Here is a 24,742-nt window from a genome sequence, read left to right on the forward strand (position 1 = left end):
TGTCATATAAATGAGTAGTAACATAGCACCTATACATCAATAAAAGCTTCTATGCTTGTGAACTCATGAAGTTGATTCTTGCAAGTCCTGTGAAGTAGATATGAAATGCTCAATTCAATCATCATGTTTTAAGGTGCGGGAACCAAGGTATAGAGAGCTTAACTGACCTACTTGGAGCAGGTCAGCTAACTTGGAGGAGCCTAACTGACCTACTTGGATCTTCCTACAGGAAGATCTTCATGTAGGGGACCCCAAGCTGCATGCATAAATTGTATTTAAAAACAAAAACAGGGGTGCCTGGGTGGCTCAGTCGGTTGAGCGCCGACTTCGGCTCAGGTCACGATCTCGCGGTCCGTGAGTTCGAGCCCCGCATCGGGCCCCTGTGCTGACAGCTCAGAGCCCGGAGCCTGTTTCAGATTCTGTGTCTCCCTCTCTCTGACCCTCCCCCATTCATGCTCTGTCTCTCTCTGTCTCAAAAATAAATAAACGTTAAAAAAAATTTTAAAACAAAAACAAAAACAAAAACAAAAACATTGGTGCCTGGGTGGCTCAGTTGGTTAAGCGCCCCACTCTTGATTTTGATTCAAGACATGATCTCACAGTTTGGGAGTTTGAGTCCCACATCAGGCTCTGCACTGACAGCATGGAGCTTGCTTGGGATTCTCTGCCTTCCTTTCTCTCTGTCCCTCCCCATTTACTCTCTCTCTCAAAAATAAATAAACATTAAAAAAAAGAGTATCTGGTTTTCATGTGACTCTATCAATTGCACTTTGTCTCACTGAGTCTTTAATAAAGTCTTAATATTTCAGAACTGACATATAATTAAGATATATTTAAATTAAGATATAATTAAATTAAGCACCCTCACTTGGCCCAGAGTTATGAAGGGGAGAAGAGGTCAAGGCTTGTGGTAGCAGGACTCACTGAGAGATCTCTACAGGGGAGCAAGTGTTGGGTCCATCAGGGCTGGCTGCCCCAGTCCTCGCCACACTTCTCCTTGGAATCTCTGGGAGGTTCGAGTTCTTATTTTACAAAGTAAGTCAAAGATACCGTTCTCCAGGGAGTAACCCCGCTCCCTTTGTTCATCCTGGCACTCGCAATTGTGGGGAGCTGCCCGGCCTCTACAGTCTTATACTCTATTCTCTCAGCCCCAACTCCCACCACCCCTGCTTCTCAACCTCGCTGAGATATCCATGTCAAATCCCTTCTCAGTTATTCCCTTCCAATTTCCTTACTCATCTTGGGATGTTTTCCCCTTCTGCCTTCACTGCGATTCCCCAGTTCAGCTGTTCATTCATCTGCCATTTCAATGCCCTTTATCAGTCTGCTACAGCTACCCTGCGATTATTAATCCTGTATCAGTCTAGCTGTCCACGTGCACTCAGGGTTTGGACAATGCGAGGAATATAACACTGTCTTTTTAAAGTTTATTTGAGAGAGCGAGTGAGCTTGAGCAGGGCAGGGGCAGAGAGAGAGGGAGAGAAAGGACCCCAAGCAGGCTCTGCACTGTCAGTGTGGAGCCCTATGCAGGGCTTGATCCCATGAACTGCAAGATCTTGACCTGAGCCGAAAACAAAAGTCAGATGCTTAACTGACTGAGCCATCCAGGTGCCGCAGAAAAAAAACACTGTTATTGATTGTTGCTGATACGCATTTAGAGTCTACAATTTAACTAGACCCATAAAACTTTTACAGGGATTATATTCTTGCTCCAAAGATCATGCACTCACATTCCTCAGAATGATTATTCCAAATCTTAATGGATCACCTTAAGTACGTATGTCCCTGACAGCTTCTCTCATGCTGAAAAAAAAAGACAGGCCTGAGCTACCTTAACTGCTCACTCTCAGACCTCCAGATACATCTACATTCATAGTCCTTCTCCCCTCCTTTTCAGTAGGATGCCAGTGGTGCCTTGTTGTTTTGAAGTCTTTCCCTAATGTCAGCATGATTAAGCACCTTTCTCATACCTGTTGGCCATTTGAATTCCTCCTTGTATGATGCTTGTTCAAGTCCTTTACCAATGTTTCAATTTGCTTTTTAAATTAATTGATATTAGGGTTTTTTTTTGTGGATTCTGGATATAAACCTATTGGTGTTTATGTAGGCTACAAATATTTTTTTTTTTCCCATGTGTGGCTTGCATTTTTACTTCCTGATGGTTTCTCTCTTGTATATTTCAACCTCTTCCTTTTTCTGCTGCCTCCTTCACCTGATTCTTTCTAGCTGTTAATCTGTGTGTTCTTAAAAATCTGTGTCCAGTTGCCTTCTTGACTTCCTCCACTCTGGTTTCTCAGATGAATGCAGTCTTCTTTTACTTGCTACTCTTCTAAAGCTGGGCATAACAAATGCTTCCTTACCAACAAAGTCCGTAGATAATTTTAGTTTCCTTTTTCCTGCTGGTCTGATTTCACCTCCCAGGAGCATTTTACAATGCTGACGTCTCAGTCCTGCTTGACAGTCCTCTGCATCCACTGACTTCGCCTGTCGCCTGTCCTGACTGTCATCTCATACTTATTCAACACTGATTGAACACCTGTTGCGTTCCAGGCTCATGGAACTTAACCTCATGGACTCTTCAGTCAAGTGGCAAAAACTGACCCTGGAAAAGAAGAATGTGGTTCAGGATGCAAAGGAGAAAATATCTAGGCTTTGTGGGAATAAGAAGGTCCCAGACTGGTTTAGCAGGTTGTAAGCCTTCCCCGAGGAAGTGATGTTTCTGCTGAGACCTGAAGGAAAAAACAGTGTGGCCTGTATCAACCCACAGCACTTTGTAAGACTGAAGGGTTATAAATTGTAAATCTGTTTTTTCCAGTATTGGGGGCTCATTGAAGACAGGTATGGCTTACTTTTTCTTGTATTGCTAATACCTGATGCTAAGGCTCATCAATAGTGTAGGGGCAACGACTCAATGAGTAACCAAATTAATGCATATGTGATGCTGATTTGGAGTCATACCAGATATGTATAATTCTTGCCTCTTTAATCCTGAGTCATATGAAATTTGGGGTGACCTTAGTATTTACAAAATACATTTGAAGGAGCACAGGCTGAGAAGGCTGCAAATATTCATAGACGCTGCACTTGTCTATTCTTGTAGTGAGGCCCATTGCTGTTTTTTCTACACAGCACTTGGCTTTAATCTTCCCCATAAAAAAGTGATTTAGTGGGTTCCTATCCCTTGGCTCTAGAGCCTGGCCATTTGGTCTAGGTCAGTAATGGTCCCAAGGGAATAACGTCATGCCACTGGACCATGAAGACTCAGACACAAAACATGTTTCCTCTGATATATTTCTCCTCCGCTGTCCTCAAGTATCTTGTAAATAATAGCCTTTACACATTATATGCCTTCTCTGTGCCAGATACCGTACAAGGTGGTTTGTTAATATTATCTAGGACCTCAAGTAATTCTGTAAGACAGGTATTTTTATAGATCAGTAAAATGAGACACAGAGAAGTTATGTAAATAGTACCAGATCACATCGCTAGTAGTGGTGGGAAATTTGAGCTGATGTGTCTTTGCACAGCCTCATCACTACACATCTCTTTGCAGACTCTGCACTGATCTTTTCTCTGCAGTGAGTTCAACCTGGTTCTCTAAGGTTTCATTTGCTCTTTGGAGACTGAAGTGTTCAAGAGGAAGTAAATCTGATTTAATCTTCATTCATTCATTCATCCCACAAAATGTTTTGTGCATCATGCCTGGCTGTGTGTGTTACATGTCATGCCATATGTTGAGGTTATACGAAGAGGAATATTGCACAGTCCCTGTCTTCAACGAGCTCACAGCTTATAGGGAAGGAAGAAAGCCAATAAACAAGCTGTTGCATTCAAGAAGATAAAGACTACCATGGAAACATACAGGGTGTGGAGTATAGCACAGGCAGTGAGCAGAAATTTTTCTTGGGATGGTTGACTTTGGTAGGTTCCTTATAGTTACTCTCACTGGTCCAGGGACCTCTAATTATAGCCCAACAGGCTGAAGTATAGAGCTAGACTTGTCATACAAAAAGACAACTGGCTTAAGTGCCAAGGTGACATAGCTTGGCCTGCAGGGGTTGTAACTCTTAGAGCTTCTCTGTACAGGTCTACAATTCCAGGTCCCCACACCGGTGGGATGAGCAGAGAGGCCAACCTTTGGCTAAAAAGGACTCTTCTGGCATGCTGTGAGGTGCACGTTGTCACAGGTCCTCTCCGTCACCGTTCTGTTCCTTGGTTTATGCACCTCCCACCCATCAGAGCCAAGCTGTGGGTGACATGGATGCTGCCTTCATGAAGAGTACACCCCCCCACCCCCCAGCACCTGACGGCTGTGTGATTACCTTCCCCAGGAGATCAAGGGCTTCTTGCAACTTACAATCTCTCAATAAGTTCTGAGGAAAGAGCAGAATCAGGATTTAGTCACTTTATTGGACTCAAGCTACACGTGAGATGAACTAAAGCTATTCAACTTGGGGAGAGAAATGGAAACACAGTCAAATTTTTCTGTTTCAGATGACTCTGCCTTTCTGTCTATCCATCTCCCTCTTTCTCTCTGTCTCATCAGTACACACACACACACACACACACACACACACACACACATATACACATTGTGGTTGCTATTTGCAAAACTCCAAAATCAGTCCCTCCATTTGGGTCAGTCTTTTAAAAGGATAACAGCATATTAAAGAACAATGGAAATAAATATGAGTGTTACCTCATGCATAATCGAAGTTGAAATCAAACCAGGGATGTCAGGAGGGCCTAAACTGGATTTCATCTTCAAAAGCCCTACTGAGTGTTATCCTATCCCCTGTAGCCTTTGGAAAATTCTTGGTTTTCAGCAGCTGCCACCACAGGCTGTCCCTAAAATAGCCTGAATGCCACTCCTTACTCAATCTGAGTGTCCCCACTTCCCTAATTACCCTACAAGGCTTCCAAGACGAATAAAAACATGTTCATTTAGCACTGCCCCCTTGACATGTTCAGAATTCTCAAACGAAGCTATTCATTGAGGCATGACTTGGCAGTGTTTTCTATTTCAGGTTTCGCCAAATGGGTAAACCAAGGGCATTCATGTGGGTTACCTATTCATTAGGAAGAAAGCACTTCTCTATTCTTGCTCATTAGACTCTCCTACTTCCCTAAACCACATGAATAAAAGGCACCCTTTCTTCTTACCTCAGCTGGGTTCCCAACTTCTTTTGCAGTCCTTTTTATCAAAGGGAAATTTACAGGTCAGTATTTCAAAGAGGAGGCATTATTTCTTGGTGCTATACAGAAAAATCATTAAAGTGTATTACACAAAAGCTGTTTCTCTTTAGCTTTTTTTTAAGAAGTTGTATCAATAACAAGGAAAGTGTAAACATTGATTTGAAAATATCATTTTAATTAACGTTATGCTTTGTTATAGTTATAGACTAGCCCAGGTTAGTGACCATAAGGCATGTAACTATTTCCTTTGGGGGGTTGGTTGTGATTTCTGGCTTTTGTCTGTGTTTTTGCCAGGCACATAGGAGGTACTCCTTGACTATTCGCTGCATAATGATGTAGTTCTTGTCCTCTACATTATTTCCGAGATGAGAAAACGCAACAGTAGATCACCAAAGAACATGTTGCAGAGTTTATTTCCTTCTGAGTGAATAACAGCATATTCTTCTTAGTAAATAAAAGCATAAAGGAAAAACAATGATGGCAGGGTTTAATTTGATAATAATAAATTATCATTTAGGGCATCTTTGTCAAAAGATTCGTGTTTTGTGTTGCTCATCATCCGTGGGGTTTCTCTTACAATGGTGATGTTATATAAAAGTTTGGGCTGTTAATTCCTCCCGCTTGTACCTTTTAAGAACACTGTGACATCTTGACAAGTTCAGGTAGCATATCACTTGAGCTGCATACCTGAACTCTAACGGGTGGAGTGAGTGTACAATGAAAAAGTTTTGTTCCCAGGTCATGATGCTGGACTCCTTGAGACCTTTTTTGTTAAGTTTATTTATTTATGAGGGAGACAGAAATAGCATGAGTGGGGGAGGGGCAGAGAGAGAGAGAGAGAGAGAGAGAGACAGAGAATCCTAAGCAGGATTGGTGCTGCCAGCACAGAGCCTGAAGTGGGGTTAGAACCCACAAAACCATGAGATCATGTCCTGAGCTGAAACCAAGAGTTGGATGCTTAACCAACTGAGCCACCCACGTGCCCCTGGGCTCCTTGAGACTTTTATTTATTTTTTTTTATTAAAATTTTTTAATGTTTATTTATTTTTGACAGAGAGAGAGAGAGACAGAGCATGAGCGGGGGAGGGGCAGAGAGAGAGGGAAACACAGAATCCGAAGTAGGTTCCAGGCTCTGAGCTGTCAGCACAGAGCCTGATGCAGGGCTCGAACTCACAGACCGAGAGATCATGACCAGAGCCGAAGTCTGCGCTCAACCGACTGAGCTACCCAGGCGCCCCTCCTTGAGACTTTTAAAAACAAGGCATAGAACTCAACTAGAAAAGGGACAATTGGGAAAATGTGTTCTTCAGTGTTTGATTTACTGTTTCTTTTGGAAAGAGCTGTGCTCTTTGGTCATTAATTCTATAACAATGAAAATGAATTGTATGAAACAAACTGTTGAATGATCCCTGGATGAGTCTGATAATTCTGGGAGTGTTCCAGTGTGTGAGCTAAGCTCCTTGTTCTAATTCGCTGAAGTCATCACAGGACTCTTGAAATTCAGCCAATGACTGAGGACCCACTCATTTCCTACCTTATGCATTTTTTTAATTAAATTTCCCCCAAAAAGGTGTTTCCTAACAGCTAACTCTTCTTCAAGGTGCCCAAGTGAACTTTTATCCAGACCAGATAATGCTAATTTTGCAGAATAGATTGCCTTAAAATGAGGACCCTTTCGGAAATTGTACCTTAATGTGGTGAAGGGATTTGCATACATAATTTGGAAGCTATGGAAAGATATAGTTGATTTACCAAAGAATAGCATTGACAGGCACTCTGTTGCTTTTTCTCAAATTAGATATAATATATTTTAGGTAGGAATCAACTTATTTTTCAAAATTTCAATGTGAAAAATAAGATAGCTTCAAATTCTGAGTTGCTAGGATTGCAGAATCTTTCAAAATCCATATTGCAAATATTGTGTGATTGATAGAAGAAATACAGCACCTAAAACTCAAAAGCTAATGTTTTAATTTTATTGTTAAAGGATTATAGATGCATAGAATAAAAATAGCCAGTGTAGATTGCAAAAATTGTTACAATAACATAGGTTTAATTTCCAAAGGAGTATTTAATAACCTTCTGTTTCTAATTTCATTTAAAATGTGATTAGAGCTATCTTGTTAAGAAATTTCCAGGAGCCCAGAGAAGTAGAAAATGCAACAGACTCATCCCTGACCAACCATGGGAGCCTGAGCAAGTCACTGTTTAGATGGTGTGAAAATGCGTTACTGAGGAGATGTGTATCTGTTCAAATCCATCTGCTTAAGGGTGTTGTCCAGCAGGAAGGAAACCCATGCAAGAAGTTATTAGTGCCCTGCCATTCCCAATCTGGGGATAGAGGAAAACAGAATAGGTTGATGGAGGTCCTGTTCCTCTGTTCTAATACCATGCCTAAGAAGCTGCTTTCTGATGAATAATTGAATAATTAATAATTATTGAGCAATAATTGAGTGTTCAATGCTGATTTACCTGGCACCTGTAGACACTTAACACATATTTAATGAAATGTAAGGATGCAAATAGAATGAAGAAAGAACAGAGAATTGAGAGCCAGCAGGTATAAAAGACTAGTCTCATTCTGTCACTAGCCAACCCGTGACCTGGGTTGATTAATACTTAAGGACTAATATTCTAGGATTTAATTATTTCACAAATCAGGAGTTTAAACACCATTGGATGTCACAGAAAAGTATCTGCTTCTGTTCAACCTAACTAGAGTGACAGCATCCTCCTGCATTGTGCCCTTGGCATAAAGTTCATAGGTCAGTAGAAGCCACTCCAAAGTCGAGGGAAAATTGATTTTTGGGTGGACCAAACCTTGCTTTGGAAAGTGCAAAAGATAGGGAAATAACACATTGCCTGGCACCGAGTAGCTTGTCCATGAACAGTGACTGTTCATAGTGTTAAATTTACTGTAACATGTCTCACTGTTGATTATACAAAACTTAAAGAAGTACTTGCTTATATTTCAACCTCCAGAGTTGCACATTCATTTTACTGTTGTTTTAATTGTTGATAACTGTTTTGAGAACAGATATTTCTTTTCTTAAAGTACACATTTAATTTACTCTAACAGTGCATGAGGTTTTTAACAACTTTTTAATGTTTATTCATTTCTTTTTTTTTTTTTTTTTTTTTTTTTTTTTAATGTTTTTTATTTATTTTTGGGACAGACAGAGACAGAGCATGAACGGGGGAGGGGCAGAGAGAGAGGGAGACACAGAATCGGAAACAGGCTCCAGGCTCCGAGCCATCAGCCCAGAGCCCGACGCGGGGCTCGAACTCACGGACCGCGAGATCGTGACCTGGCTGAAGTCGGACGCTTAACCGACTGCGCCACCCAGGCGCCCCTGTTTATTCATTTCTAAGAGACAGACAGACAGAGCACAAGTAGGAAGGGGCAGAGAGAGGGAGACAGAGAATCTGAAGCAGGTTCCAGGCTCTGGAGGTATCAGCACAGAGCCTGACATGGGGCTTGAACCCACAAACCATGAGATCATGACCGGAGCCAAAGTCGGGTGCTTAAATAACTCAGGTGCCCTGAGAACAGATGTTTCTATTAAATATGACTTTAGAGCTTTAATGGGTATAGATCATTGAGCGGGAATTGGATTTTAGGAGAAAATAGAAGTTGAGTCAGGGAATCACGTAATGCATGCAGATCGCAATGTTAACAAGAGGATATTGCAAAAACTTCAGCAACCTTAAAAGCTCATCCTGATGGGGAGTATGGTTATTAATTCGGATAGACACGTACCAGTGAAGTTCACAAAGTGCCCACTGACTTTGTTGTTTCTCGTTGACAAATGCGCTCCTAGAAGCCACTACTTTTTAAAAGGCAACTAACTTTTAATTTCCTTTCTAGACAAAATGGAAACTGTTCCTCTTTCTTTGCATGTTCCTTTGAGATGTCTGTCCAGTGTCCTGTAAGTTTCCCCAAGGTCTGAGTAGGATGATGCTGCCAGGCCCTCCTTCTCGGGCCTTGGGCACTTGCATGTAGTAATGGATGAAAAAGAATGAAAGGTTGATCTCTACTTGCCTTCTCCTTCTGGATTCTAAGAATTTGTGGTCCTTGGATATATAACTAGGTTTGAGGACCTTGATTCATTGTCCTGTGTCACGTTGACGAACGGGGAGTTTGGCCTCTGAACTCTGAGGCTTCTGTACTTCTGTCTAATGGCCCAGACATTGCCCTGAGTTCTGGTGAATCAGTGTGGACACAACTGAGAATATCATAAGAACTAGGGGACAATGACTCTTCCTAACCTAGCACTTCAATCTATTTAGCTTTTTTTTAGTTTATTTATTTATTTTCAGAGACAGAGAAAGAGGGATAATGTGCACACATGTGTAAGCAGGGGAGGGGGGGAGAGAGAGAATCCTAACCAGGCTTCATGCAGTCAGCACAGACTCTGACGTGGGGCCTTATCTCACAAATCAGTAAGATGGTGACGAGCCGAAACCAAGAGTTGGATGCTTAATCGACTGAGCCACCCAGGTGCTCCTGTTAAGCTTTCTTGAACTATTCACATCACTCTTGGAATTTTGATCTATAGTCAAACATTATGATTAAGCTTCCTTTCCATTTATAACTTTTGAACTATTTCAGTGTTGAAAGATTTAGTGTATACCTACCCTTAATTTTGTTCTGCTTGTACTTTTTGTATTTGTTATATTTCTTACTATTTTAAGTGCTTGATAATTTTTTTTTACTATTAGTAAGATACTGAATGTTAGTATTTGGGAAGAGAAGTAAATTTTATAATCGTTTGCCAAGAATTTTTTAAAATTGAGATATAAGTGACATACGACGTTATTTTCAGGTGTCCGACATAGTGATTTGGTATTTGTAGTACAGTACCATGAAATGATCACCACAGTAAGTCCGGTTACCATCCATTGCCACACAGTTATACATTTTTCCCTTGTGATGAGAACTTGTAAGATCCACTCTCTTAGCGACTTTCAAATATACAACACAGTAATATTAGCCATAGTCACCATGCTGTAAGTTACATCCCCCAGCCTTATTTATGTCATAACTGAAAGTTCATACTTTTTGACTACCTTGAAAATTCTTGGAGGAGTAGTACTTGAAAGGAGAGTTTGCCTTTTACCATGCATGGCAGGTGGGTATTAATTAGGTAACTCCCATGAACTTAGAATTAAGAATGATAAAACATCTCGGAAAGTTAAACTGTTAAAGCAGAATACAAGACGTAAGAGCTGAGCTATGAAGACCTTAATGAGATGGTTTTTCCCAGCCAGACAAACATCTGACTGAATATATTCATTAGCTAAAGAAAGGATGTGTCAATCATCAGAAGGCAGTGCGGACTGGGGGGAGGGGCAGAGGCAGGTACGGATTGACAACAGAATATGGAAAAGGAAGAGTCAGAGTGTCAGATTTTGACACTGATCGTTCAATTACTGATAGTTTAATGAAATGATAGCTTTGGCCAAAGAGCCAGCTAATAGAACGCCATGTTCAAGATGAATGACCGACCACTGGGCAGATAGACACCTCGAACTGCCCTTGCCCTAATGCTGTTCTTACTCTTTCGAATCATAGAACGCGCCTGTTCTGATGCCAGTACTCACCAAGAAATAGGAGCAGGGAGAACGTATGTGGGTCGTGACCTCATCAGTTCTGCTCCAGAACGTTAGAAGGGTCAAGTTGCATTCTTATTCTACCACTTTGATTTGGGCGAGCTTGGTGATTTGAATGCTCTCTTGAGAGAGGATTCACTGCTGTGGCCTGCTCACATTTCTGAGCCTGTGGGGCTGAGGGGCCTGTCCTTGTCAAGTTGCTGCCACTCCAGAGACCTGGGGTAGCTAAGCAGCTGGCTTCTCTTGGTGACATGCTGACCACCCCACAGGTGATTCCATTTTAAATGCTATCTTCCCTAATTGTTTCAAAAGAAACAAGCGGCTCTTTTTTCCTTATTGTTTAATTCCCTTTTTTCTATTAAAAATGCTTCACAAATATCTTTATTGTTATGAAATCGGTGGAGACTAACAAGTCAAACATTTCTGTATGAATATGTTCTCTCTCTCCTCTTGCCACTTTTTTCTTTCTTCTTCCTCCCTCCCTGTTTTTCCTCTCCTCTTTCTTTTTTCTTTCTCTCTCTTTTTCTTTCCTTTCTTATTTATTTGTCTTCTTTACTTCCTTTCTTGTGCATGTTTTGAGCACCAGTATGTGCCTAACACGAAGTTTTACATTCTAGGAATACAAAAAACATATAATCTTGTAGGAAGAGAGAGACACATAATCAGATATACAATAAGAGGTTAAACGTATTTTTCATTTGTGGCATAAATTCAATTTAACTCCACAAGTATGGATTACGCTTCTCTTGTGTTCAAGCACTATTTTGGGTTTGTGGAAGATGCAAAAAGCAGGCTTGGCTTTAGGTTGTGGTGATATTAAACATGTAGGAAATATAAGAAAAAAACAACTCGAGGCAGAATGTGAGAAATCTTATGTGAATTGTACAGAATGTTTTGTGGGCGAGAAGAGACGACATTTCGAGCTGAGGAGTTCTGGGATAAGGCGAGCGGCGTTAGGTTGTGTAGCAGGACTCTATTAACTGGATTTGAATGGAATGGAGAGTTCAGTCGGGGGACTGTGGTAAAGGTAGGGGTGTGGGCGAGACAGGGTAAGGCAGATAGAGCTGGCGAGAACTGGCTGAGATGCTAAGGTTAGAGATGACATTCCCTCAGGCATAGGACGGTAGGCATGTAGCAGGTCATGGGCGCATAGCACTGAATTAGGGGGGCTGCGGTCTAGGATGAACAGATAGGGCAGGCTTGGCCCGATAGCTACTTTGAAGCCAGAGCCAAAAACAGTTTCCTCACATAGCTGTGGGAGAAGCCAGTTATTCTCAGAATAATTTAAAGAAAATTATACATTTTTAATTTTAATTTTTTTTTTCTGGGTATAGCCTGGAGTGGTCTAGTCAGCTATACCTCAAAGGCTTGTTTACCTGACCAAGTCCTCAGGCAGCCAGCTTTCCTCATTCTTCATGTCTGAGGGTGATATGGTAACTTGAGGACTTGGTGTTTGTGGAGAGAGATATGTACTTCATTCAAGCTAGTGCAAGTGTAAATGTTGAACCAGCTGAGTCAGGGACTCGTGAGAGCCTTAATTCAAGGTAAGGAATTAAAAGTCAATTTGTATGGTGATGTGAAGAGTTTGAAGGTTTGTTAGGGGAAGATGTTGATGAAGAGCTGTAGTTTAGGAAGATTATTCTGCCAAAAGCAAGTCTGGATATAGGTGGACATTTATGGATGCATTGTCACATCTTTGGAAGAGGTATGGGAATGGTCAACTAGAATAATTATACTCTATGTGAAAGGTCATCCTCATGGGACATGGTGGAAATGAAATCAATAGAACTTGGCAATCAATTGACTATGGGAAACAAATGAGAAGCAGGAGTCATGTAATTCAAAGAACTTGAGTCCGGGTGATAAACCAACTTTTGTAAAAAGGAAGGTACCATTAGTACGAGTAGGGGAATAAGCAAGAGAGATTTGGAGACAGAACTTTCAGATCTGCTGAGAAATCTTGTATTTCACAGCTGAAAATCTACCTGTGTAGTCCATTGACAAATGGGAGGAGGTACTTTGTTGACTGTCATAATAAAATGTGTATGTTTTTTTGCCTCAATCTTGGAAAAATGAAGCATCTATGCAAGCAGATATTGAAATTTGAAAGGGCATTGTAATTAGCCTCTAGTTATCTTGAAATATCTTGAAAATTAGTGAGATTCAGACTGGATAGAAAACATCCTGTTTCATCCAAAGAAAAAAATTGCATAATTTTATAACTCAAAATATCCATCCATTATAAAGCTGTGCTCAAGCTATATACCAAAAATTGCTTTGTTTTATAGAAATGGTGCTTATTTTACTTTGTATTTCAAATTTAAAAAAAATAGTATTTGCACATACGTTGTATGTCCAAATTGAAACAAATGTGTTTAATCGTGGTTCAAGAAGATGTAAATCGCTAAATCATATATGCCTGTAGGAAGCATCTTATGTTTATTGTGATAGAGGGCTGCACTATCTGAGTATGTCCTATTTTGAAAATGTGCACACAAGTCACATTTAGGAGGATTTGAAAAGCAATGATCTGCACATCTACTAAATCCATGGTAGAAGATAAAGCCATCACTCACCTTGGACAGGTCATGCTTTATGAAGTTGGTAGTTAACAGGTTCTAAGTTATATTTCATAAGAAAAATACTAGCCTTGTTAGCAATATGAATACAAATCCTGGATCTGTAACCTCCCTCATCGTTTAATCTGTTAGCTTCAGAGAACTAACCATGGGACTTGAGACCTTTCTAGTTGTGTATTTGTATGATTTTTGGTTGAATGTAGATAAGTATTGATCATTTAGATTTTTTGTATTGTTGGAAGTAGAAATATATTCTGTATCATAATTTAGCAGGAAAGCAAGAAGGACTGTTAGTTTTTTGAAGCCGCCTTGGTTGTTTGTAATGGAACTTTTGATATATCAGTAGATCTCCAAAAGTACCAAGCAAAGCTTAAGCTATGTAACCTTAAAGTAGACAGAATGGGATATCCCTGAAATTTTCCTGTTGCTAACAATTCTGCTTGGAACTATATGCCTTGAAGTATACCCCAATTATAAATTAATTTCATAAACCCTGGTGCATGAAGAAAAAATTCTAAAGGTAGTTTTTATGAAACAGAAAATTGTTATTGGTACAAGGTCAGGCTGGTGACCTAGTAGTATAACTTGTTTGTTGTGTTCATAAAATAAAACAGGGCATACTTTTTTCCAGATTGCCTTCCTTATCCCGAGTCTTATAAAATATCCTTAGTGTGAGAGATAAATATAGGCTAAAAGGGAAGGGAAACTTAAGTGAGAGTTAAACAAACAAACAAAAAATGTGCTTAAAGAAGAGTAGATGGGATAGGATTCATTACCATATAAGTATGAAAGCAAACTGAAACTTGGCACGATCTTTCCAAATCATTTGATCAGGAAAAGAGCTAAAGGGCAGGGAAGACCCCTATGTTTATAGCATTACAAAGCAAATTGTAGATATGAATTCCAAAATTGTGGAAGAGAACAATTTTATATGAGGTTTAACATGTCTAGAAAAACCAAAGAAAGTATTTCGAAAAGATCCCCCCCACCAAAGAAAGCATTTAGAAAATATTCCCATTACATAAATATTATTACACTATGGTAGGTGCTTGAGTACATGGGACTTCCTTTAAAAAAGATTAAAAAAATATTTATTGACTTGTAATCTGAGTAGTCTATAAGATTATCAGGGTCAAATAAAGTAAAATGGGTATTGCCTTTACCTGAAGCACTGAATAAGCAGAAGAAGTTGTTCTCTTTGTCCATCCTTACGGGTTATGTAATCAGATCTACACAGATTCAGAGTCTGCTCTTGTCTGACATGGAACTCCGCTGTATGCATGAGACCCGGCATCAACCAGGGAATGACCCCTGCTCCAGAGCTCGCCATGATACTGGGAATGGGTGGGGCAATGGTGGCGACTCCAGGATCACTCTGAAGTTGGGGCTGTTTCTGCACAGGTCCAGAGGATGTCAGCAGCCAATCTAGAGTCATAATCAAGCCCACCTGATACCCACAGTCCGAAAAAACGAAAACAGCACAATTCCGAGCCAAAGGAATGTTCCTTTGTCTCTCAAATTCATCTCACAACTGAGTCATACCTGAAACCTCAGCCCCTGAAATATCATTGCTTAGATACAGGCTTTGATAACTGATCTTCGAAACCTCACCAAACCAACCAACCAACCAACCAACAAAAAAAAACAAACAAACAAAAAATGTAAACATGTGGAAAATGCAACGTTTAAGTTGTTTCCTGCCATTTTATATCTTAACTTTACATCAGAACTGACTAAAATCTGTATGTTTTGGTGAGAAGGTTAGCAGAGAAGGATGCTGGATAATCCATGGAGGAAGGTAGAAAGGGGAACACATGGGCTGTGTGTTCTCTGCCAGGTCCTTCAAAAATGTATTACCTCATTTAATCCTCAGGAAAGTCAGTATTATTAGTTTTTTTTGTTTGTTTGTTTTTGGTTTTTTGGGGAGTGAGGAAATTGGAGCCCGGAGATCTGAGTAGTTTGACTGAAGTTCATTCTGACAATAAGTTTCAGATCTATGTTTCCAACTCATGTCCGTTGGACTCCCAACTCCATGATCCATGGTCCAGTACCTGAGACTGCGTTCACGTGGGAAACCACAAAGTAGGAGTGGAGCCCACAACTCTGTGAGGCCATCTTGATGCCTTACAAGCTGATGGGGCAAGGAGGCACAAATGTGGGAGCTGAGCCTAAGAAGTTATACTTGTCTGGGTCACCCTTTATCGAAGGCTTTTTCCAGACTGGCTCAAGTCCATGTGAGATCCTGGGTGCCAATGAGCATTTAGCCTAGTGGTTTTCAGGTAGGGATGTGTGTGCCACCCAGGGCACATGAAGACTGCTCGAGGTGTACCTGTGCATGAAGACTTTTAGGAGGACCAGTTTCCAGACTCTCACCTTTCATACAGTCTTCCATAAAGCTGTTCTACCTGAAACATGCCTAGGACTGAAATGGGTTCCCTTGCCCACATTCTCATCCTCAAATTTCGTTCTCCCATTCTACAAAATAAAGTCTTGACTTTATTTTACTGAAATTTGTGGTTCCAAGGGCTAAAAACCACTGGAGGACCAAAGAAAGGAGCATTCAAAATAGTGATGTTAGTATTGAGACAAAAGAGGATATGTAGTGACAGAAAATGAAAGTCTTAAATTATAGATAGATCTTTGCAAAGAAGCGGAATAGATTGAACAAACCTTTTTGTTTAAAAAAGTATACATGAGAATGAAACTTTTAGGGGTATGTGAAGTGTCACCATGAGTTCAAGTAGAGAAAGAAGCCATGTAAAATTTCTAATCCTTAAAGTTAAGATTATTCATGTCTTTTGAAGTAGATGATGTTGGGCTCATTATAATGTTTAAATATAATGAATATATTTAGCAGAGCAATGTAGCAGTTTTATTTTAAAGTGTAATTAATTATAGTGCAATAACAATTATATCTTTTGCAATTTCTTAATCTTTTTAGATGTCAGAGACATGGAAATAGGTGAGAGTTTAGAGGAAAAAACACTGGGGTTTTATAAACAAAAAAAATGTTGATGATTGCTACAGATTCTGAGTGTCCATGGATTGAATGACCTCTCTCCATTGAAATGTTCTTTTTCACCAACCTAGATAGGATCAGCTCTGGGAAAGAAAGAGGAGGTAAATATATGAGGACCCCACTGTCCTCACCCACTTCCCCAACATTAGCTTCGCATGAGCACTTCAAAAGGCCTGCTGGGATGTGGGTGATGTTCTGGATTTAAACCACAAAGGCTGTGATCCCTAAGAAACTACTAGCAGAAATACGAAGATTTGAAGATGGATATTCAAATCTTCTTCCTAATGAATTGTCATATGTGTTTCTCTAACTTTCAGGAGAAAATTGATTGAGTTGATAGAGTAGGGAGGAACATATGAAAATAAATGTCAGGTGAGCAATGAGCTGACATGGGAACATATTTTTTTTATTTTTAATTTTTTTAACGTTTATTTATTTTTGAGAGACACAGAGACAGAGTGCAAGCAGGGGAAGGGCAGAGAGAGAGGGAGACACAGAATCTGAAGCAGGCTCCAGGCTCCGAGCTGTCAACACAGAGCCCGACGCAGGGCTCAAACTCATGAACCACGAGATCATGACCTTAGCCGAAGTAGGATTGTTAACCAACTGAGTCACCCAGGCAACCCTGACATGGGAACTTATTAAGTTTAAATTAGCTACTACCACACACCCCCCATCCTGTTAGGAACTATTTCCAGCAAAGAAATACAAAACACTTTTTCTCCATTATCTATTACAAGCTAATTGTGGATATGTGGCTTTAATCCATGAAATTGTTGCAAAACACTAACTTATGTAAACTCTCTCAAGTCTTCTGTATTATTGAGTAAATAGATAATTGAGAATTTTCCTTCAGGAAATCAGTTCTGCAGACTGAATGAAGTGAACTCATTGCTGTAAGTTAGTTACACAATTAAAGTTTTAACTTTGAAAAAAAAATTTTTTTTGCAGAATTTTATTTAGTGTTCCAGTTTTCCTTCCCTTTATTCTGAAAGCTGGAAAAATGATAGTACAGATATTGATACACAACTAGCATATAAACTTCCCTGTGATGTAAGTCAGAATATTTCTTTGGAAGAGCAAGCACTCAAAGGCATAAATGTCAGCAGTTTTTAAAAAGCTAGTATTAATTATAAGGAGCTCAAGGGGAAATAGTAGATATTACTGATGGGAATAATAGACACGAAGGGCTGAATGCATAAAAAGGTTTTTCTATTTTGGGGAATTTCTATATATTTCACTCACAGGTTCCGAAAAGCATAAAAGTCTGTCCTTTCAGATACTGTGTTGTTAAAGAATTCCAGAACCTTTTGTAAAAGGATATAGACATTAGCACAAGTGTCCACAGGGCACCAAAGCCCACATTCAGACCAAATATCAAGCTGTTTGTGGTTCTGAACTTCTGTGCTGTCATTTATTTATTTATTTATTCATTCATTCACAAAATACTTATTGGGGGTACTGTTTATAAAGCACTGGAGATATTGCTGTCAGTAAGATAAACCGTATCTGTGGCACAGGGGAAGGACACAACAATGTTTTAAGTTAAAGAGAACGGCAATAAAATGTGTGCCCATGTTGTTATCCGAATTGCTTATGTTACTTGTCTCTTTATGTTAGACTGATTATAAGCATCCTTTAGTGGGTGAATCCATCTGAGAAATTATCTCTCTCAAGTTCCTATGTAGGCACTCAGAATAAGTTCATAAATTAAGGGAATGTTTAAACTATTCTGCATTTAATATAATATTGAATTAAGTGTAGAAAGCATAACTGGATGAAAAATTTAAATTTCCTGAATTACTAGGCACATTTTAGCTCTTTCAATATTTAATAGCACTCCAGAAAATTCTCCTGCTGTATTAAACTGTCATTCTGCTGACATGTTCTAGAGTCACAATCTGGCTGTAGTGGCCGGACAGTATAACTTGGGTGTGCCATTATCCAAGCCTTCAGTAGGGTCTTACATCACAGTAAGTGAAAAGGCCTCGTTCTTGCTATAATGACAGCCTCCAAGATATGTGAAGAAACCAGACTCCTGCCCTTGACTTGAGATCACTGTTAGGTAGCATTAGCTCTATTGATAGGAAGCCGATCTTTCCTTGTGAAAGGGATTCTCCTTTCTGTAATCATTATCTAGTTTCAATTGAAAGGCTAGCCTGTATGACATACTTCTTCCTCTTCAGCAGAAATAGAATCTGCTGATTAGCCCCCCCTCCCCATTTGTGTTACATTAGAATTTGGAACTTTCTTTGATAGACAGTCTTTAGTTGAAGAGAGTCTTGTCCATTTGAGGTAGTCCTATAATGACAGCGTCTTGCCAAGTAATACATTTGGCAATAATCAAAACAGTGCATCCTTTGCAGTGGATGTTTTTAACATGAAATTTACACTGTATTTCATGCTAGTGAATGCTTATGTGACAAGGATCTATAATCGTGAACACGAACCCCAAAACTCTCTTGTGAAGAAAAATTCTTTGTTACGGGAGATTAAATCTTGAGAGCCCTAACTCATGAAATTTGCAGGTGAGATGATTTCCCCAACTTGCTTGTCTTCACTAGCTGTGCTGAACTTGGAGGATTTTCTGGGGATAGAATGGCTTGATGTTTGGGGTAAATAGATCACAAAAGAAGACGTAATAGATTTTTTAAGACACGGTCATCATATAGGACGCATTTCCTTTTTCTGACAAGGATAGCAAATCTAATTTGGGACATGTTATCCAAGTAACAACCACTGCTTAAGTGCATATTATACTTGTTTAAAAAAGAAACTAGGAAGGAAAATATTGTTGAAAATGAAATTCATAGAAAGCTCTTGCATAGGCCATTTCCAGAGTTCTGCTACAAATACAAATTGTAATGTGAACATAATGTCATACATATTATTATTTTATAAATTTCTGTTATACAAGTTCAGAGCACTTATAGCCCAGACCCATCTATTAAATGTTTTGACCTCAATTTCTAGGATAGCCTTAGAGATCCTTTAGGATTTGTTGCAAATGCTGAGGATGGATGATCTTCAATACTGTGGAAATCACCCAATTGTCCCTAATACTTCATTGGGGTTGATTTAGCAAGGGAACTATTTTTTAAAGGTTTTTTTTATCTTGGGCAATTATAATGACAGGGTAACCCTGCTTCCAATGTCTAAAATGTGAAATGTATCTGAAAGTAAAATGTAAATATATCTGAAAGAAGCAAGCATATTAACTTGAGGAAGGGCAAAGGTCAAAGATGTGGCCATCTTGGTCTAGTACAGCAATGTAACAGTGTAAATCTTTTTGCACTGGCAGGTGGTAACCAGTTAGAAAAGGATGAGTTTGCTTCACTGAAATGCAAGTTACTCTGTGAAATAAGTGGCTGGTCTTAAAAGCAGATTGATGTATTTTCATCAAGCTTCCCTCTGTTACAAGCAAATTCAAATTTTTTTGGAGGGTGGATGGAAATACATTAGTGTTTATTCTCAGTGATTACTGTGGAATATACAAATATTTCAAAACAGTTTTCTTTTCTGCAAACCCATATTATAGGGAGAAAGCACTCTAAATGGGCATCTGCAAATACTTGCTGAATAAATTCTATATGATGGACCTATTACAAGTTTTGAAGGCCATCTAAAGGTAAATGACAAAATTAGTTAAGCTATTTAAAAATGGATCATGTCACAGATAGGGAGAAAATATTCACAAAATACGTATATAATAAAAGATTGCTGTCTAAAATATATAAAGAACTCTTAAAACTCAACAATAAGAAAGCAAATCATCCAGTTTCAGAAAGGGCAAAAAATCTGAATAGACACCTCACCAAAGATGTTATAAAGATAGCCATAAGCATATAAAAAGATGCTCAGTGTCATAAGTCATCAAGAAATTTCACATTAAAACCACATGCCTATATAAATTTAGCCAAAGAGGTGAAAGACCTATACTCTAGAAACTACAAGACATTGATGGAGGAAATTGAAGATGAGACAAACAAATGAGAAGATCTTCTATGCTCATGGATTGGAAGAATTAATATTTTTAAAATATACATACTACCCATATATACCTACTGTAGATTTAATGCAATGTCAGATATTTAATGCAACATCAAAATACCAATAGTATTTTTCACATAATTTGAATAAATAATCCTAAAATTTGTATGCAACCACAAAACACTCTGAATAGGCAAAGCAATCTTTAGAAAGAAGAGCAAAGCTGGAGATGTCACAATCCCAGATTCAAGAGATACTACAAAGCTATAGTAATCAAAACATTAAGACACTGACACAAAATAAATTCATAAATCAATGGAATAGGATAGAGAGCCCAGAAATAAACCCACAACTCTATGGTCAATTGATCTATGACAAAAGAGGCAAGAATAGACAATGGAGAAAAGACAGTCTCTTTAATAAATGGTGCTGGGAAAACTGGACAGCTACATTTACAAAAAAAAAAAAAAAAGAAAGAAACTGGGCCACTTTCTTACACTATACACAAAAATAAACTCAAAATGGATTAAAGACCTAAATATAAGCCCTGAAACCGTAAAAACCGTAAAACTCAAAAGAAAACGTAGGGAATAATCTCTTGGGCATTGCTCTTACCAACAGATTTATGGATATGTCTCCTCAGGCAAGGAAAATAAAAGAAAAGTTAAACTATTGGGACTATATCAAAATAAAAATCTTTCACACCAAAAAGGAAACCACCAACAAAACAAAAAAGCAACCCAGTGAATGGGAGAAAATATTGGCAAATGATGAATTTGATAACAGGTTAATATCCAAAAAAATATAAAGAACTTATACAACGCAACACCAAAAACAACAACAACAAAAACAATCTGATGAAAAATGGGGAGAGGACTTGGGAAGACATTTTTCCAAAGAAGTCATGTAAGTGGCCAACAGACCCATGAAAAGATGTTCAACATCACTAATCATGAGGGAAATGCAAATCAAAACCACAGTGAGATCTCACCTCACACCAGGCAGAATACCTAGTACAAAAAAGACAAGAAATTCCAAATGTTGGCAAGAATGTGGAGAAAAGGGACCCCTGCCCATGTTGGTGAGAATGTAATTGGTGCAGCCACTGGAGGGAAAACAGTATGGAGGTTCCTCAAAAAATTAAAAACAGAAATAAATACCTTACGTTTCAGTAATTCCACGACTAGGTACTTACTGGAAGAAAATGAAAACACTAATTCAAAAAGATATATGCACCCCTATGTTTACTGCAGCACTATTTTTAAAAGCCAAGATATGGAAGCAACCCACATGTCCATCAATAGATGCATGGATAAAGGGAAGGTTGGATATATAGGAGCGCGTGGGTGGCTCATTTGGTTGAGCGTCTGACTCTTGATTTTGGCTCAGGTCCTTATTTCATGGTTGTGGGATTGAGCCCGCCTTGGGCTCCTCACTGGGCATGCAGCCTGCTTGGGATGCTCTCTCTCTCTCTCTCTCTCTCTCTCTCGCTCTCTCTCTCGCTCTCTCTCCCTCTGCCCCTCCCCTGCTTATATTTGCACTGTCTCTCTCTTTCTCTCTCAAAAAAGAGGGAAAGTTGTATATGCCTATAATGGAATATTAGCCATAAAAACAAATGAGATCTTGCCATTTGTGACAATATATATGGACTGAGAGGGTCTTCTACCAGGTTAAGTAAGTCAGACAGAGAAAGGTAAATACCATATGACTTCACTTACATATGGAATCTAAAAAACAAAATGAACAAACAGACTCCTGAATACAGAGAACAAACTGGTGGTTGTTGGAGAGGAGGAGAAGGATGAAGGGATGGGCAAAACAGATAAAGGGGATTAAGAGGTACAAACTTCCAATTTTATTTATTTTCTTAATGTTTTTAAATGTTTTTATTTATTTTTGAAGGATAGAGACAGACAGAGCATGAGGGGGGAGGAGCAGAGAGAGAGGGAGACACAGAATTCGAAGCAGGCTCCAGGCTCTAAGCTATCAGCACAGAGTCTGACACGGGGCTCGAACTCACAAACTGAGACCATGACCTGAGCCGAAGTCAGACGCTTAACTGACTGAGCCATGCAGGCGCCCCACAAACTTCCAATTTTAAAATGAGTAAGTCACGGGGACAAAAAGTACAGCATAGAGAATATAGTCAATAGTACACTAATACTGTATGGTAACATGTGGTGACTGTATGATGATGATCATTGAGTGATGTATAAAGGTGTCGAATCAATATGGTGTATGCATCACACTAATAAAACATTGTATGTCGATTATACTTCAGTTAAAAAAACCTAAAGGAACACTACATGTCTATTAGAATGGCTGAATCTAAAACAGTGACAACATGAAATGCTGAGGAGGATGTGGAACACAAACTTTCATGGGAATGCAAAATGGTACAGTCTCTTTGGAAGACAGTTTGGTGGTTTCTTACAAAACTGAACATATTCTTATCATAAGACTCAGCAATTATGGTCCTTGGTACTTAGCAAAATGAGTTAAAAACGTACGTGTACACAAAACCTACACACAAATGCTTATAGCATTATTCTTAATGCTTATTCTTAATTTCCAAAACTTGGAAGTAACCAAGGTATTCTTCTGTAGGCAAACTGGTGAACAAACCATGTCTCATCTGTACAATGGAGTATTATTTAGCAATAAAGAAAATGAGCTATTAAAGCACTAACTACATGGAGGAATCTTAAATACATATTGCTGAGGGAAAGAAGCCAATCTGTAAAGGCTACAAACTATGTGATTCCAACTATATGACATTTTGGATAAGGCGGAACTATGGACAAGGGAAAAAACATCAGTGGCTGCGAGAGTTTGGGGGTTGGGAGAAAGGGAAGGATAGTTGGAGCACGGGATTTTTAGGGCAATGAAAATAGTCTATGTGATATTATAATGTCATCACACATGTGTCAAAACTCATAGATTGTACATCAGGATGATCCCTAATATAAACCACAGACTTTAGTTAACAATAAAGCGTCAATATGTATTCATCCATTGTGACAAGCATGGCACACTAATGAAAGGTTTTAGTAGTAGGGAAAACTGAGTAGGGGGAAGTGAAGGTATATATGAGAACTCTAATTTCTGCCCATATTTCTATAAACCTGAAATTGCTCCAAAAATAAAGGCTATAAACCTTTATTAAACAGGTTCAGCTGGGTCCCTAAATGGAAACCTTCGGATTCTAAACTTTTATAACCTAAAAAATTACTTGTGAATAAGAAAATTACATTAAAAATCTAATTACATTCTCTCCTCTTGCAAATTCTACCAGTAATTAAAAACTGAGATTGATTTGATAACAAACAATGTGTTGAATTAATAACATGTATATACTGGAGATGGGGCTATTTTATCACCTGTTACATAATGCATTAATTTTTTAAAAATTTGAATATGAGTTGACACACAATGTTGCATTATAATGCATTTTTTTCAGGAAACATTCATTAAACAAGAGAACTAAAAACTTTAAGTGCCAGTCTCCTTTAAAGGGCCTTATGTGAAGCCAAAAAAGAAAAAAAAAATTCCAGGAAAGGCGGAAAGAAAGCACTAAATTTCCAACCAGTCAACAGAACAACAAGGCACATTTAAACCATTTTGATTGCTCCCTAGTAAAAGAATGGGATCTCTGAAGATTAACAGTTTGATAAGTCACAGCATCCCACCCATGAAAATGAAATGTAGCTTTCCATTTTGCTGATAGTCTAAAGTAGCAGATTGGTTATTCTCTCTCTTGGCTGCAAGCTTGGGTGTCTTGGACCTTTATATCCTTTGCTGGTCTAGAAAAAGAGACACAATATAAAAAGAAATATCATCTTACACTGTTTCTCCCTCCCCTAACCCCCTAGTTTATTAAAGTATAGAGAATATAATGAGTATTTTAGCTTTCCTATGAAAATGAATTCAGAAGGGATTGGTTCAAAATAACCATCAATGTGTATGTACTTTTAATATCTTGGAAAAGATTGCTGATGCATCACTCATTCTATATATTGTAGCCTCTTAATAATTTATCCTCTATTACACAATTTATTTCCTGAACACAAAATATAGTTTATTAAATATAACATCACTGTATTATCTGTGCCCTTACCTTGTAGGGCAGTTGTGGGAATTTTAGTCTCCACCTTATGATAACTATAATTTGTTGAGATAATAATGTAAGATCCGTAAGAACCAGCACATTGTAGGTGCTGAATAAATACTCGTAGAATGTATGAGTGAAAACTAGATCAGATTTGTGTATATTAACAACCAATAGCAACTACTAACTTTAAGGATTCTTTTGTGTGTGTTAACTAAAATTTTTATTTTGAGATCA

At 38.7% G+C, this 24,742-nt stretch overlaps 1 protein-coding gene and 1 long non-coding RNA gene across 2 annotated transcripts in view; one reads left to right on the plus strand and one right to left on the minus strand.

The window, feature by feature from the left end:
* The window catches only part of NKAIN3 (sodium/potassium transporting ATPase interacting 3), a 613,223-nt gene that overhangs the window by 63,366 nt on the left and 525,115 nt on the right, over positions 1–24,742 (plus strand). The window lies entirely within an intron of this gene.
* On the minus strand, positions 2,070–4,826 carry LOC131494943 (uncharacterized). The gene is made up of 3 exons (XR_009253668.1): positions 4,700–4,826; positions 4,323–4,373; positions 2,070–2,729 (listed from the first exon to the last, which is right to left on the minus strand). It is a non-coding gene; the product is annotated as an uncharacterized LOC131494943 (long non-coding RNA).

The sequence above is a fragment of the Neofelis nebulosa genome, chromosome 14, assembly GCF_028018385.1.
Source record: "Neofelis nebulosa isolate mNeoNeb1 chromosome 14, mNeoNeb1.pri, whole genome shotgun sequence".
Lineage (NCBI taxonomy): Eukaryota > Metazoa > Chordata > Mammalia > Carnivora > Felidae > Neofelis > Neofelis nebulosa.